The 15,237-nt window shown below is 37.0% G+C and overlaps 1 non-coding gene across 1 annotated transcript; it reads right to left on the bottom strand.

Moving 5' to 3' along the window:
- LOC137939596 (small nucleolar RNA R71) lies at positions 1–107 on the bottom strand. Its single transcript, XR_011109977.1, has one exon. It is a non-coding gene; the product is annotated as a small nucleolar RNA R71 (small nucleolar RNA).
- Positions 108–15,237: the final 15,130 nt, after the last annotated feature.

The raw sequence follows: 15,237 nt of genomic DNA, 5'->3' as shown, positions 1-15,237 counted from the left end.
ACCCTTAGGAGAGAAATCTCCAACTTTATGCAGCAGGAGGGTGAACACTTTTATGAGGCTTGGGAGAAATGGAAGGATTTGATCCGTAGGTGTCCGCATCATGGGTTTGAGAAATGGCATTTAGTGCAATACTTTTATCAAGGTCTTACACCCCAGGTTAGATCCATGGTAGATGCAACGAGTGGTGGGAGTTTGATGGGTAAGAGTGCTAGTGAGGCATGGGACTTCTTTGAAACATTGAGTGATCAATCTCATCAATGGGGTTCGTCATTTAATGTTGATAGGAGATCCCACGAAGCCAAAAGAGGGGGTCTATATGAGGTTAGTGAAACACCCATGCTCATGGCCAAGATTGAGGGGTTGACTAGAAAAATTGATGCCCTTATGGTGTCCAAGAGTTCACCTGCTCCTAACCCTTCTATTGTCTGTGTGGTTCATCTCATCCCACACAAATGTGTCCATCTAGTTCATCCTACCCAGAGCTCATTGAGGACTTGAATGCAGTCCAGAATTTTCATAGACCAAACCGGAACTATCCTTCTTCGGAAACATATAATCCGGGTTGGGCTAGGCACCCAAATTTCTCATGGTCCAAGGGCCCACAAGTTGGGGGTCCTCCAGGGTTTACTCAACCCCAAGCTCCGCGCCCACACTTCACTCAACAACCATTGATTCCACAAAAACCTTCGCTTGAGGATACACTTCAATTATTCATGCAGAATACAGAGTCCTCCATTGCTAAACTTGAAATGCAAGTGAGTCAGTTGGCCAGCCACATGAGTGAACAAGCACAAAATAGACTCCCGAGTCAAACCATTCCTAACCCTAAAAGCACACATGAGAGTGGGTTGAGTTCCAAACCCCACCATGAGCAAGCCAAAGCCATAACCACCCTTAGGAGTGGTCGTGAGTTGAACAATGGGGTAGGAACCACTAAGTCTAAGAAGTCAAAGGATGACAATGGGGACACATCATTGAGTGAAGAACCTCCAAGTTCTCCACCAACAGCCGAGCAGATCCCTAACCAAGTCCCACTAGCTCCTTATCCACAAAGGTTATCGGGTCCACCTAGGAAAGGAGATAGCATGCATGAAACGTTGGAACTGTTTAGTAAGGTTCACATTAACATTCCACTTCTTGATGCTATTAGGCAAGTCCCTGCCTATGCCCGATTTTTGAAAGACCTTTGTACACAGAAGAGAAAACAACATGTTAACAAAAAGGTCTTTCTTACTGAGAATGTAAGCTCAATTCTGAAGCACAACACTCCTCCTAAAGTTAAAGATCCTGGATGTCCCACAATTTCATGTGTCATTGGTGAACATACCATCCAGAGAGCTCTTCTTGACTTAGGGGCAAGTGTGAATTTGATTCATTTCTTTGTGTACCAGCAATTAGGTTTGGGGGAATTGAAGCATACTCCCATCACACTTCAACTAGCTGACCGTTCTGTGAAGATACCACGAGGAATAGTTGAAGATGTTTTGATAAAAGTGGACAAATTTCTGTTCCCAGTTGATTTCATTGTTCTTGATACAGAACCAGTAGTCAATGTGACCAACCAAATTCCTGTCATCCTAGGACGTCCCTTCTTAGCCACATCTAATGCTATCATTCATTTTAAAAGTGGTGAGTTGGAGTTGTCTTTTGGAAATTTTAAGGTCTCATTGAATGTATTTAATGCCAGGCACCACCCACTTGAGTCTGATGATTTGAGTCCTCCATTTAAGATAGAAACTGTTATGCTTGATGACGAATCCACTCTTGAATCTTTTGAGTCTTGCATAACATCTTTAGACATGGACTATTTTGATGAGGAAACATATTTCTGAGAGGTTGATTCTTTACTCAATTTTGTACCTCTGTTGGAAGAAGCTTATGAGGTTATCACAACTGATCATCCACAGGATCTTCATCTTGACTTGGACAACCCTCTTGAAACTTCCAATCTAGATCTTAAGGCACTTCCTCCCATGTTGAAGTATGCATTTTTGGGGCCCATGAACTCATTACCATTCATTATTTCCTCTAATTTGAGTACTGAGCAAGAGGAACAATTGACTGAAGTTTTACAAGCACACAAAGAGGCATTGGGGTGGACTCTTGATGCCTTAAAAGGGATTAGCCCCTCCATATGCATGCATCGTATTCATTTGGAGGAGGGACTAAAGCCTCACATGAGATGCAACGTAGGTTAAATCCCCATATGCTGGAGGTTGTGAGAGAAGAAGTCATCTGGTTGCTTGTGACATGAATCATTTACCCTATTTTTGATAGCACCTGGGTGAGCCCAATTCAAGTTGTCCCTAAGAAAGAGGGGATAACGATAATGAAAAATGAGAGTGGTGAATTGATTCCCACAAGAACTACCACCAAGTGGCGTGTCTGCATCGACTATAAAAAACTTAATTCCGCCACTAGGAAGGATCACTTCTCACTATCTTTCATTGATCAGGTACTAGAGCGATTGGCCGGCCACAATTTTTATTGCTTCTTAGATGGATACTCCGGCTACAATCAAATTCCCATTGCTCTAGAAAACCAGGAAAAGACCACATTCACGTGTCCGTTTGACACCTATGCTTACAGATGCATGCCTTTTGGTTTATGTAATGCGCCCGCCACTTTCCAAAGGTGCACGATGAGTGTCTTTTCTGACATGATTGGTGACTTTTTAGAGGTCTTTATGGATGACTTTTCTGTGTTTGGCTCTAGTTTTGATACATGTCTGCACAATCTTTCACTCGTATTGTCCCGTTGCATTAAGTCCAATTTAGTCTTGAATTGGGAGAAATGCCACTTCATGGTAAAAGAAGGAATTGTTTTAGAACATGTAGTGTCTGAGCGGGGTGTAGAAGTGGACAAAGCCAAGGTTGACCTAATTGCCATCTACCACCACCTACTTATGTGAAGGGGGTGCGTTCTTTCCTTTGCCATGTTGGGTTCTATAGGCGTTTCATTAAAGACTTTAGCAAAATTTCTCATCCTTTGACGAATTTGCTTGCTCAAGATGTTGCTTTTGCCTTTGATGATGCCTGTATTCATGTTTTTGAGACACTGAAGAAATGTTTGTCCACTGCACCCATTGTCCAACCCCCTACTTGGTCTTTGCCTTTTGAGTTGATGTGTGATGCCTCTGACTATGCATTGGGGGCTGTTTTGGGGCAAAAGACGGATAAAATGCCCTGTGTCATTCAGTATGCTATCCACACTCTTCATGATGCTCAATTGAATTACACTACCACTGAGAAGGAGTTGCTAGCTGTTGTGTTTGCCTTGAATAAATTCAGATCATATCTGTTAGGGTCAAAGGTTATAGTGTTCACTGATCATTCTGCTTTGAAGTACTTATTATCCATCAAGGACACTAAACCTCGAGTGATTAGATGGATCTTGCAATTGCAAGAATTTGACCTTGAGATTTGAGATAAGAAGGGTTGTGAGAATGTCTTGTACTTTATCTTTCATGGGAGATAGAGGAGGTTGATTATTATTTTGCATGAATTCAGACGTTCTTCTTTGCATGGAGAGAGATGTTTGAATAACTTTTGTGATCTTGTGTCTTCACACAAAAGATGTGATCCATATGGAAATAGTGGAACGACAAAGATTTAAAACAACACATATCACCTTATTTCCTTGTTTCTCAAGATGTTGACTTATTGAAATTTCATCCTTCCATTGTCAGTTCAACTACTATTCTTTACATGAGCTCTAACTTTTTAGAATTGTGGCTTGTGATGATGAATCTGCCATTGAATCAACTTTGTGTTGCCAAATGGAGCAAAAAATTTATTGGGCATTTAAACTAAAATTTCTATAGATTGATTCTTGGTCACCTCCATGAAGTCTTTGGTGGGAGTGGTATTTGAGATAGTGAAGATAATGCTATAGTCTAAGTGGCCCTGCCATTTAGAGTGACAATGAACAATTGATCACTTTATTCAAAATTTTGTTTAAATACCTTACTAGTATGACAAACACAATACTGCATTATTGAGGGTGATGCACCAAAGACTAGTAATACCAAGCAAGATCGCTCTTCACTAGCATGTGGACCTCAATTGAGAGTGAGTCTTTCCATGTAGAGAATCTCTAGTTTGGAATCTATTTTGTTTTATAGTGTCTATCTTTTTGGACGACTCTTTTCCGTCTTTTCCTTCATTTTGCTTCTATAGGGGTCAACTCCTATGCTAAAGGGCTGACTTTGGATAATGAAGGTCAATTCTTTTTTCTTTCAAAACATTTTATTTTTCATAATTGAATCCTTTTCCTCCTCCTTCTTGATGGAGTCAACTCCTTTACTGAGGGGTTGATTCCTTTGATGGGGTCCACTCTGTTTCACCTTCAAAATTCTCAATTTCTTTGCACTCGACTCTCTTTATATGTTTGCCATGATATGGGGTCGGCTCCCTCCACATGGGTAAACTCTTTTTGCTCATTTTCACCAAATGCTTAATTCGTGTTTTTTCTCTTTCAGTTGAGGGCTTCATATTTCTTAATAATGTGCTTGACTTCTATGCGTGAGCTTGAATCTTTCAACTCTTGGCACTTCAATATCTTCAATTTTCTAGCAGAAGTAGCTGATGTCTTGCTATGTGATCAACTCTTCTTGCCCATTTTACTCTTCTTGTCTCTTTTGGGTTCATTGTTTGCACAAAATAAATCTACATTTTTCTTGCTTGGTTAGACATTCTTGCTGAGTTGTCTAGATGATGTACTTTCTAGAATGAGCTACTTACTTTTCTTTTTGTAAGGACCATTGGGTGGACCATGGCCAGTCGAATGGATATATTGTCAGAAATTTCTTTTCAGGGTTTTTTTAACTACACAAGACACTTAATGCATATCATTAGTAATGTTGGTGTACATTGATCATCAAAATGATCTCAAAGGTTATCTTAGGCCAACATCGAGACCCTTGAAAATTGAAGGAAACTCCATTTTTCAACAAGTCAAGTTGAAAGAAGATATCAATGACAAGAAAAAAAAAACAATCTGATATTAGAAATTTTTCCATCCAACAAATATCATAACCGATCAATTTGGAGTGCCTTATGCTTCCATTCAGATTAAGATCAACCTCCTTGATTTCTTTTATCGAGGCATACAAACTCCGTCCACTCTAAAAGATCGAATGAAAAAAATTCAAAAAATAACCAAGAAAATATAAAAAAGGTATATCTTATTCAATTATGCCTAATTTTTTATAGAGGCATGTTCAATTTCTGTTTACTACATGAAATATAATGGGATTGAGGAGATTAAATCAGAGGCTGTCTTTTGTCCCTTAAATGAGTCTCATTGAAGAGATAAAATCACTATTTGGTGATACTTATGGCAGGAGAAGCAAGGGCTGGCATTTCTAATATCACCTTTGTAATTTAAAAGAGATGATTTTCAAGATGGAAACATCTATATGTGACTTTCTTACGATCACAAACTTACCCAGGTTTGAAACCAAAAGAAATGTAAAGGAATATAAAGAATTTCTACATTGGGAACCTTATCGTTTAGAATATCCAAAAATATACAAGAAATACAAAATATTAAAAATTGAAAGAAATAACCTAGAAACATTATATAAGATACTTGTATTCAGCTTTATGAATCATTTCACTTCTATTGCCTTTAGACTAATTTTTTTTTCCCAAGCTGTAATTTTGATAAAATTGGAAAAACACCTACAAGATAATAATTGTCACTTCTAATTAATGTTAAAGGATATATTTATTATGGGAAAGGTGGTTTTTTAGTTTAATTTTCTACAATTAGGAACCACTTAAAAGTTGACAAGGTGAGTTAGAGTAATGTGGCACGTATCAACCTCAAGAATCACCATAACAGGTAAGGCCCGTATGGTTACTTCTAATATGCACCATGTGTTGGATTTGATTGGGTATATTTCATCTCTCAAAGCTAATATCAACACCCCTAAAGTCCAGCACATATTACTCACACGATATAAGTGACAATGGTATCCCTTGGTAAGAGAACTAAAGGAATGAAATTCCAAATGATGCTATAAATATTTGAGGGGAGCGATTACAAAGACATCCCATTAAATTTCGCATATAGGATAGATAATGAAGGTGATTGTGAAGTGTCCAAATGATGCAGGCATGTGTAAGACTCTTGTGAAGGGATCTAGGTTGATGACTGGTTCAATCTCAGATTACAACCTTATTAGGGAGCTTTGCTTTTATCCATGACAACTAAAATCTCTCTTACAAGTGTATTAGAACCTTCACATATATGCATGGTCACATACGTGCAGGGGGGGGGGGGTGATTATGTATATTATAATGCCAATTGTATAGTTTACATTCATGCACAGTAATGAAGGTACACATGGAAGCAATTATATAAAAAGTACACAATGGATTATTAGAGGGTTCACATTCCTTATGTGGATTGCTTGTCCACCCCATAAATGTTTTTACACCTTGAAGCTATTCTTTTTAGGAATTAGACACCATAATTCCAAACCAATGAGAGTAATAATAATAAATGTAGAACAAAGGAAAAGAAAACAAAAAAAATAACAAGATTTATACAGGTTCGCCTCAAGGTGAGACTACGTCATGCCTTCCACTGCTGCAGTAATCCACTAGCAAGATGAAATAGTTTACAAGAGAAATCATACACACGTACCAGTGTTCTCTCTAACCTCTCTCAGGCTACAAATCCAGCTCATTCTTGGTGATGATAAAACCCTAACAACAACGTCTCTCAATTATAAAGAGAAAATTAGGGCAACCACGATACAAGGGTAAAATTCCCAAACTGCCCTTAACGAAACAACAGTTAATATATCATGGATCTGTGTACCGACTCAACATTGATTAGGCTCCATAACTTAACAATTCTAAGTTTGGGTAGTCCTACAACATCTATAACAAATAATCTCTAAGAAAAATTATAATGTTATCCACAGTGACTTGCCAACCAACTCGCATACCACACTCTCACTAAGATTTACAATAGTTAATTAAGCACACTAGCCTAGACCCACAAAAGGATCTTCCAACAACTAAATAGGCTATATGAGAATAGACCAAAGGGATTGTCAATACCTCTTGCTTATGTCTGACACTCACGCCATAGAAATTACAATTCCACCAATCAGAAAGTACAATTGGGAAAGAAGACTAATGGGAAAAGCAAGCAATTCCCCTTATTTTCCTTTTCGTTTTTTTTTCTTCCTCCTCCCTTTCCTCTCCATCTTCTTCGCCTTTTCCATCTCAGATCTTTGTTCGCTATGATACCATGTTGATTTCTAGTGCCAATACATTAACTCGAGAGATTTCAAGGAGAGGAGAGAAGAGACTCTAACTCCAGGAAGAGAGGAGAGAAGAGAAGAAACTAGGGGAGACAGAAGACACAAAGAGAGAGAGGTATGGCGAATTTGAGCAAAGAGGAAGTGGCTTGAATGCTCTACCCCATACCTTGAGGCTATATTTATAGTTGTGAGAATGTGTTTACAATGACTATAATCCCCTTAGGGCTACATGTTTAAAAAGGAAAGAAACATAAGAGGTCATACACCAGCTTGTATATTTACAATTCTCTCTCATCTCCATGGAAGTTCTCCTTATTTACTAGTCATGCCATCCCTACACATGTGGATGTCTTTTTACACAATTTTCTCTTTCCTACCCCACAGGACCATCTCCCTTACCGGTGTTGATATAATTGAACTACTTGGATTGGAGAAAGGAGGAGAATTCCTCCACCCAAACTATTTTACAAATAATGTCATTGGGCTACCATGGCAAGATCAATGAAAACTTGGTCTCAACACTATGTCGGTTTCAAATATAATTCTCAACATAAATTTTCAGTCATGTTGGTATAAACCGTTCAGAAAGTTGAGGCTTTTTGCTGCTACTTGACCGTTTCTACTTCAGATGTCGATTTCTCTTTCTATAAAAATCTAATTGCAATAATTATTTTTGAATTGGATTCTAGACTCAAAGATATTTCCAAAAGTATATAATTTTCTATATGAAAATCATCGTAAGAGAGTGAGAAATCCAATGAAAAATAAATTTGGGAAAGAAGACTAAAGGTAAAAATGAGAAACTACTCTTTTTTTCCTTTCCCTTTTCTTTTTCTTCTTCTTCCTCCTTTTATTCTCCATCTTCTTCTCCTTTTCCATGTCAAATCTTTGCCACTTTAATACCATGTTGATTTCAAGGGAAAACACACTAACACAAGAGATCTCAAGGGAAGGAGAGAAGAGAGGAGAGAAGAAAAGAGAGGAGAGAAGAAACCAAGGAAGAGAAAGAAGAGGAAAAAAGATAGATGTGTATGAATGAATTTGAGCCAAGAGGAAGATGCTTGAATGCTCTACTCCGTACCTTGATGTTATATTTATAGTTTTGGGGGTGTTTATAAGAACTAAAATGCCCTTGGGGCTACATGCTTCAAAAGGAAAAGGACATAAGAGGACATACACCAACTTTGCATAATTATTTACTAGCCATGCCACCCCTACGCACATGGGTGTTTTTTAACATTTTATAAAGTTTTTCAGTTAAAGCTAAATATTTTAGTGCTTGGATTTTAAAATATGATTCAAATACTTCATTACTTGATTCATGGGAGTTTTTCATTTGATTTTCATATCATAGAAGGCTCAACATCTTTGTATTGAGTGATTGATTAGTAGACTTCCTAGCATTACCAGCTTTGCAGCTGTATTTTTAATGTCTTTTAGTTTAATAGTTATTCATTAGAGCTCCTAAATTTTTGGTAGATTCATCTTATGATTGAGTGTAATCTTGTTTTGAGTTTCATTATAATATTTGTTTATCAAGAGGCTCAATTGTGCTTTAACTTAGATAAACAATCCTTGCATTTGTAAATGATTAATCAAGACTTGAATAAACTATTCGGTAACTACTGAAAATCCCATAATTAGATATAAGTACTTATACCTAATAGCTGTTGAAGGTCTCATCAAGAGGGCATGAAGTAGCTTTATGTCCATGACCATTAGCATGATAAAGAGAGGTTTAATCCGACAATAGGATGATAAATAACCAAAGGAAGGAGAAGACTATTGAACATGAACAATGTACAGCATGGTTGAGAATGAGACTAACCTGGAGAACCTGGTGAAGAGCGACTAACCTGGACTGGAGCCGAAAGCCATGCAGAAATGGAGAGGAAAGTGGGGCAACTGCTTATGTGATTATACAGGTTGTAGTGTCTCAGCGGAAGAACCTCTGACCTGGAAAAAGTAAAAGGGGTTCACAACTGTTAAGCTTGTCAAAGCTTTCAAAAATGTAACTCTGCCAACCAATCTTAACCTACTCTAGTTGATGTTTTACCATCTCTGCTTGTCTCTAAAACTCGTTGAGATCCTCTAACATTTTGATAAATGCAGAAAGTGCTTGCTTAAACAAAATAAAACATTACCTGCCTAAACCGATAGAAAGGACCTACTTCCTTCCTTCCCAAACTCCATGAGAAATCTCCACAGTAGCCTGTAATATACAGAAACCTTTAAAAATGGGAAGAAGAGCAGACGGGTGAGGATATAAGGGTAATATTCGTCCTTATTAGATGGTTACATCCTCCCAATTGCTGGGAGTAGAAGATAGGAAGTTGTATTTTCTGTTGTCGACCTTGTGTAAGTAGGTGATGCTGAAAATCCCTTAAATCTAGGCTTGTGTAGCCTAAGTTAGCTACTGAAAAATCCTTTTGTGGGTTTAGGCCAGTGTACCTAATTAATTGTTGCAAATCTAAGTGAGAGAGTGGTATGTAAGTTAGTTGTTGTGGTCAATTAAGTTGTGTCCCTATGTGGGCAGTATTTCAATTAGCCTTCGAGATGATTTTCTATAGATGTCATAGGACAACCCAAGATTAGTAGAGCCTTACGGTGGAAATCATTTTCGATTGTGGACTAGCATTCTACAGAAGGACTATGAACCCTCTAAATGTCATGTGTACTTTGTTTGTATTGCTTCCACATGTACCTTGATCACTTTGCTTGAATATTGGTGTTGTACTTTAAATTGAACCAACCCTCCAACCCACCCACTTTAGGTTTGTTCTTCATCATACCTATTCGAGTTCTAATACACTTGATAAGAGATTTTGATTGTCTTAGATGAAAACAAAGGTCCCTAATAAGGTTGTAATTTTATATTGAACAAATAATCAACTTAGAAGTTTGAGGAAGAGTAAGCTCAAAGCCTTCTCCATAAATCCATGTTTTGATGATAAAAAATATAGGCTATTGATGTTTTTATTTTAAGTGTGCACAAAGTATGAATTTCTCAAAAAGAGTCAACTCCACAAGAAAGGAGTCAAGAACATGAATGAGTAGAAGGTTATAATATTCAAAGTTGCATTGCCTAACTCAATTGTAAGATGATGAAGTCGAGCACATATCCATGGAGCTGACTACTGTCAACAAAAAAGTTTAAACATTCATTACAAGCAATAATTTAAAAGTTGATGGATTTGACCACATGATAAATGGAGTCGAGCACATGTCTCTGGAGCTGCATATAATCAGCAATTGTTAAGAAAGGAGTTCAAAAGTAGTTACAAACAATGGTTGAAAAGAAGAGTCGAGCACATCTACAAACAGCCAAACACAAACTCAAAAAATTCAAAATTAAAAAAATATCAATTTAGAAATATGGAGCCGACTGCATAATTAGGGAGTCAAACCCATGCACTCAACAATAAGCTAAAATCAGTCAAATCTAACTTACAAAAGGTTTTGATTTAATTAAGGAGTTGACCGCTAAAGGAGGAACCAAGGTATAGGATTTTATCTCCACTCCAAGGAGTCTACCTCCTGTAGGAAAACATAAGATGACTAAACCTGAAAAGGGTCATTGGCTCAAATGGGTTTGATCCCAAAGCAAAGGACTCAACCCCATGTTCCAAAAATGGAATTTCAAGCATATCAACAGGCAATATCTTTGGTTGTAGACCTCAAAATTTTGTAAGTGTTATACCAAAATGACATTTAGCACAAATATTTTATTTTAATTATTTTTTCATATTTTTAAAATTTTATATACTAAGTTTTTGGCAAGATCTAGAAACAAGCTAGTAAACAAGTAACAACTACTTTTTTTTAGTAGAATTTCAATTCTATAAATGCACAAGCCTGCTCTAGCTTTAAGAAGCATCTTAGTGTTGGCCCAAGTGGCTTCTCAAGAGGGGGTGAATTGAGAATATCAAATTAAAATTAAGTCGTATGTGTAATAAAAATTCGTGCATAAAAGCAATTCAATGTAAAACAAACATGCACACACCATAGGAGATAAAAGAATTTTTGTTATCGATGTTCCCCTATCAGTATTCACCGCTCACGAACCCTTGCTTGGGATATTCCATTATTCAAAATCTCTAATAGCCAGAATTATATAAACAAATTTTTATCTCTCTTTAAGCCTTGTGAAGCTCAATACGTGCTTTTACAACACCGATCTCCTCAAGAGATTGCTGCTAGATTCTAGCTCTAGCTAGCCCTTTCTATCTAGATTCTATAGGTTCTAGATGAACATTTCTCAAATTTAAGACAAAATAAAAAGAAAAATGTACATCCTTAGTAGGTGAGATCCTTCTCCTTGAGAGATCCAAACTTCCTCTTCCTTGGGAACACTATGTGAAGTGATTGAAGGAGCTTGACTATATATGAATGCGAAGATGGGATGGAAAGAGATGTGAAATTTCAAAAAATATGGCTCACTCTTTCACTCTAAAACACTTTTGAGAGATTTTACAAGATTGAGAGTAAAGGCTTAATATATTTGCCACTAAATGTTCATTAACTTCTCAATACATGGTTTGGTGGAGTATTTATAACTTCTACAACTCAAACTCATTATTTTTTGCCTATATACAAAAATTGATACTTTGATTGATCGATCGCTATTAAGTGATTGATCGATCAATCAATCATAACAACTATTTTTCTGTTAGACAGTGACTTATTGATCCATGGACTGATTGATCACGTTGGTGTAAAAAAGTTAAGGTTACCTATCATTGACTAGGAGATGATCGATCAATTAGAATTCCCCTAGGCTGTGAAAAACAAGTACAATCAATCAGTGCATTTCTCATGATCGATCATGCTTTATGTCCCTGATTGGCAAGATTCTGTTTGATAGATCAATTAGGTGGGATGCTCGATTATTCCATGTAAAATTTGCTTGCCAAGGCAGAATTGATTGATCAATCCAAAAGGGATGATCGATCATGCTTTATAGCATGGAATTATCATGTTCTGGATGATGGATCAATCGAGTATGGTTGATTAATCATGCTTTATATTTCTGGCCTGCATACTTCTAGATAATCGATCATTGGTAGAGGTTGTTCGATCATTCCAGTGCCAGTTCAACTATGTTGATATTTTAAGCATCAGAATATTTATGATGTTCCTAAACATATCTATATGCAATTGATGACCTAAAGCTCAAATTTCACAATTGTACTTAAAGAAGGGAGATTAGGAATACTCTCTTACATTGTGACTAAGTTTGGACATTTGACTTTTATATTTGAACTCTAGTCTTCTCGTTGTCTTCTTCCTTGAGAGTGATTCTTCAAGAGATGTCTTTCAATGATGTTTGAGGTTGTTGGAAGATATGATGTAATTAGAGTGTCATCGATGTAATATATTTTTTTGTCTCTTCTTGACTTTTACTAGGATAATTGTAATATTGTTACTCCATAACCCCATTCTTCCTCCTTTTTTCTCCTCAACGTGTGTTCTCTTCTTTACCCAAGATGGTATCAGAGCAGTGATTGATTTTCAAGACTCATTGCTGTGGACTTCTTTGCCGCCCGGATTATGAGGTATTAAGGCGTTGTTCGGTGTTGAAGACTTCATTGGCGTTTTGTTTGAAGAAGACTGCCCATGCTGATATGAAGAATATATGCTCCCTCTATTGACTTCTCTATGAAACAATAGATATATCATGCTGGTCCTTAGCACCTATTTCATGCAAGAAGTATTTGTTTCTTGGTATTTGCTTCAGTAAGATTGGTGTTTCTTATTTTTGGAAAACAAGACCTAAGAAGGAAGACAAATGTGATGATCTTCGGTTGATTATCCGCTACCGGTTGAACACAAATTTACTCTATTGGTAAATTTTTTTTTTATTCCAAAACTTTTGTTGTTTCATCCACTTTGAAATTCAGAATGATCAGTTTGCTACTGCTGTAAGAGAAGCAGTATGAGATCCTGGAAAGCTAGTGTGTTTTTTGTTGTAAGATGTTAGATTATTTTGTTGAAAACTACTAATGATCATTATCTGAATTCTTGTGAGGCTTGACAAATTCTGGAAATTTGCTCGAATTGAAGATTCAATTTGAAAGCTGGAGCATCCTTCTGCTAATCTTGGTTCCACGTATGCTAATTATCGATTGTTTACAGAATAATCTCTCTGGTTGTTGTTGATTAATTTGCTAATAATCCAAGAAAAAAAAGATTACTGCTTCAATAACTTGCTCTATTTTGGCCATCGAAAGTCATTACTTACTATGTTTGGTCATCAGTGATTCTGTTGTTGGTAGATTTTAGTATCACGTAGCATGTTAATCATCCTGTTGGCTGGTATTCTACTAGACCTCACTGATTGATCTCTGAATGAGCTAGCATTCCTATTGGACTTCGCTGATTATTCTCTGGACAATCTAGCATTCTGTTGGCATCGTAATTATTGAAAAGTTAGTGATTTATCTGAATTAAGGATTGAACAACATTGTTCCTTCTCTTGGAAAGCTCAACTTTAAGCTATCTTGGCAAATTGCTGGATTGACGACATTACGTCACGGTGCTGCTTGGCTTGGATATTTTAAACTAGAAAGTTGTTGTTTTCATATCTTTCTTTGTTTTGCATTGCTATTTTCGGTTGGAACCTTCATTGTTTCTGGCTGTCTCCTTCGCTGGCCTTTCCATTATCTCCCGAGCCACCTTGGAGATTTAATCATTGTTTGGAAAGTTGTTTTTTTACCAGAAGGCCCACTTAATCTTTTGATCTTCTGCCAGTTTTTTATCTGGTCCAACACTGGAAGATGGAACCATTCCTTCAGATAAAAAAATCTTGGTCTGTGTTTCTTCATTTAGAAAAGTGTTGAGCTTATGGAGGAAGTCATGGCTGGTTTGGCAACAGAGTGTTTTTTCTCCGATTGATAATTTGATGTCCGAAGTATCTTTATTCTATATCTTTGCTTACTTTAATCCCAGTTGGAACTAATCTCTATTGCAGTTTTGGACGTCTCTGTAATTGGATTAATCCTTATTATTCAGGTTTCATCAAAGTTGGCTATGTATCTTGCTGGTTGGTATCTTCATGCAAAAATTTTCTTGATTGGCAGCTTCATTGGCTGGTATATTCATTCAAAAGTGATTTCAATATGAGCTGGAAGTTTATTCCAAGCCATGAATCCCAGCCGGTAGTTTTATTCTGAGCCATGAATCTCAATTGGTTTATTTGGCTTCCATCTGACTTTTGTAACCAAGGTTGGGGCACGCCAGGATTGTGCAGTTCAAGGCACGAGTGACACTTCAGAGCCCCTAACATTTGCTTGATAATACCGAATCAAGTTTCAAGCTTGGGTCTCTTGACTCAGCCTGCTCGGACCAGGTTAACTCAGACTCATGAGCCCATTATTCGGACTTTGGGCCCATTATTCTGAATTTTAGCCCATTATTTTGAGTCTTAATTTTTGGTAGAGCCAGATTGGTCTCTTCACTCAACTTCACCCAGAATCTTGACTTGGGCCCTTGACTCAGCGTGACTCATTTTATTTTTTCTTGGATTATTACCTTGGATTATCATCAACTTATTACTTGGTGTACAACTTCCTTATTCAAGGATGGACTCATTGTAGTTTATTTCATGTGTCATTATTAAGAACTTTCATTATTCACCAGTTATCCGTTACTATATAACTGCATATTTGGTACGTGTTATTTGGGCATTGGCTCATTACCGCAACTGCTATTGTGTCTTTTTTATTGGGACATTATTATTGAAGAAGAAATCCTTAGTTTCTTGCCTCAGATTCATTATTTGCTAACTATTGTTGGCATTGATTCGTATGATGATGAATTTGAATTACTTGAAAAAATAAAGCACATGATGACCCCGACTTCTTCATCTTATCTTCCTCATTACCCATATTATCCTTTTATTATTTGGCAGCCTTTCTCCTACCATCCTTTATTTGACTCTCACTTACCCCCTTAGC

The sequence above is a fragment of the Aristolochia californica genome, unplaced genomic scaffold (genome assembly GCF_029961685.1).
Source record: "Aristolochia californica isolate CCGP_79_NKW_82.1479 unplaced genomic scaffold, dmAriCali1.0.hap1 SCAF_8, whole genome shotgun sequence".
NCBI lineage: Eukaryota > Viridiplantae > Streptophyta > Magnoliopsida > Piperales > Aristolochiaceae > Aristolochia > Aristolochia californica.
Note: the sequence above shows the minus strand (reverse complement) of the source record. Positions and strands in the feature narration are given on the sequence as shown.